A 2,467-nucleotide genomic window follows, 5' to 3' on the forward strand; every position below is an offset into this window, starting at 1 on the left:
TTCAAACATGAGAATGTCCTTCTTGTGCCTTATCCCTACATTTGCACTATGTATCTGGAACTGAACTCATTTCAGCAAAACCTGCCTTGTGGTAAGTCACTATGGTTAGGTTTGGATAATTTCTGGAAACATTTATGTTCTATGTCATGCTTCTCTCTTTCCCAAAATGTCTTTGAATTATAGGGAGCAAAACTACATGCAGTATGGCTGTACTGTGGATTTGAAATAGAGCAGAACAGTGGTTGAAAGGCAAAGAGGGAGTCCTCTTTTTTCCTGTATCTCTTTGGCTTTTCAGCCACTGCCGACTTTTAACTCATATTTTTATGAAGCAAAGCCCAGTGACTCCCAGCCTTGTTTAAAGTCAGTAGCTAGGCTGGAGCAGCACATGTATATGAAACACATGTTTTTCTTCCTTCTGCTTGACTACAATTGTTGACATTGAAATTCACACTCGTTTCTATTTTCCTAAATAAAGAATGCATTTGTTTTTCTAAATAATGATAGTAATAATGGCAATAATGTCTTTTGTATTACTATTGTATGTTGTCACCTTAGTAGTGTCTCATTTTCCAGGTTTTCTGTGAATTCCCTGAACAGCCTCAGGCCCCTACTGAAAATTCTGTGAGACTCTAGATTTTACTTCCTCTGTTGTGAAAACCGAGTGTTTATTCTGTTTCCTGTTCTGGGAAAATCTGCTGACTTTTCTTGTGACTGCTTAGTAGGTACTCTGGTCTCCTTTATAAAATGGACAAGTGGTCATTTCTTAGTCTCATCCATTTGCTTGCATGTAGCGTCCCCTGCCAAATACACCATATTTGGATGTAAAAACCTCTAAACATGGAGAATTCACTCACTTCCTTGTACACCTGTACAAGTTTATCTTCTTCACAGAAAGCAAGGTGCAGTGCAAAACTGTACTTTTAAGTTAATTAATGAAAGTTCAGTCACCAAATATTCACCAAATTTTGTAATACCTCTGTTGCAGGTAAAGAAGTAAACAAGGGCAGTGATGAGCTTGTAAGTTGTGTGTGCATTTTTGTTTTGGCTTTTTTGTTTGTTTTGTTGGTTTTCTTTAAAAGTTGTATTCTGAATAGTCTGGAGAAGCAGAATATATATCTAGGCAATGTCATCATTCTCCTATTGCTGGGTGTCAGTCAGGCAACATAAGGTGACACTGAATTCTCACCTCGAACAATCCAAGTTGAGAGAAATCTTCCTGTCAGGTCCATTGGACATTGAATGCCTCAGCCCTGCTGGCTCCGGTTCAATGTGTTCACTACAAGTCCAAGCTGAGCTGTCCAACAGTTTCTTCACTGTGAGAGTCTGCATGAGGTCAATATTGCTGAATAATCTAGCTTCCTAGGTGCTGTATGTGCCATAAACAGCAAAGTTAAGCTTCTGTGGAAAGTTTTCACTTAATGAGAGCTCAGGGCACATTTGTTTTCAATACAGGTAAGTGTCTGAAGATGGCGTGAGTTAATGAAGATGTCCTGCCCAAATTCCCCACTCTTTCTGCTAGCGTTATATTTCTGCTAATTTCATTCCCAGGCCCTCCTCTAAAAATGGAACAAATAGGACATCCTGGGAAGCAGTATTTCTAGTTTAAAACTGTTAAGTCTAATTCTCTGTATGGCCTCTCAGTGCTTATCTTCTGTTTGAATGAGGCAGCTAATTGTTTATTTCTGAATCGTTTTCTGGTTTTTGTTGTATAAACTTCAATAATTTTGCAAAATATGAGTGTATATTAACTCTGAACTTTGTTCTAAAATAGAAACATCAAAATTTTATCAATACCAAGTTTGCAATGTTTTGAAGGTCAAAAGAAGACATGCAGTGTTGGAAAGTACTGCAGAGGAAGAAGTGGTGAAGAGGAGAAGAGTGGAAGTCAGAGCAGAAGTCTCATGCCCACGGTCGGGTACGGACAGGTCAGTTGACTACAAAATAAGTCTTCCAAGGCACAATATTTTTAATGTCTCCTGTATGTTCCTTATACTTCATTCCTGTATAATCCTTTGCCCCATTTATCTTCTTGCTTCTCTTTCATAGGTGACAGAAACTAAGCAGCATTGCCCGTGTTTTGAGAAAAGTTGTCATATGCTTTCAGGTTCCCATGCCATTAACCAGAGGTCTTCCTGTTTATCTCCTTTGTGTTAACGTTATCTGTAGAGTCACAGTGGGATGAGAACTCAGCATCTAGACACGGCAGTGGACCATCTTGCACACCTGAGCCAGGGGTAACAAGGGAAGAACTGGGGACAGCTTTCTGGAAATTGCAGCCCGTTCGTCTGAGTCAGCTGATGAATGCTGTATCTTAGCTTGAGGCTGAAATCTGTATCTGTGGATTTCATAGAATCATTGAGGTTCTCAGGACCTTTGATATCATCAAGTCCAGCTCCTCCTGCTCAAGCAGAGTCACCTGGAGCAGGTTACCCAGGACGTGTCCCCTCAGTTTTTGTGTGGACTGCAG

Source organism: Mesitornis unicolor, unplaced genomic scaffold, assembly GCF_000695765.1.
Source record: "Mesitornis unicolor isolate BGI_N332 unplaced genomic scaffold, ASM69576v1 scaffold14365, whole genome shotgun sequence".
Classification (NCBI taxonomy): Eukaryota; Metazoa; Chordata; class Aves; order Mesitornithiformes; family Mesitornithidae; genus Mesitornis; species Mesitornis unicolor.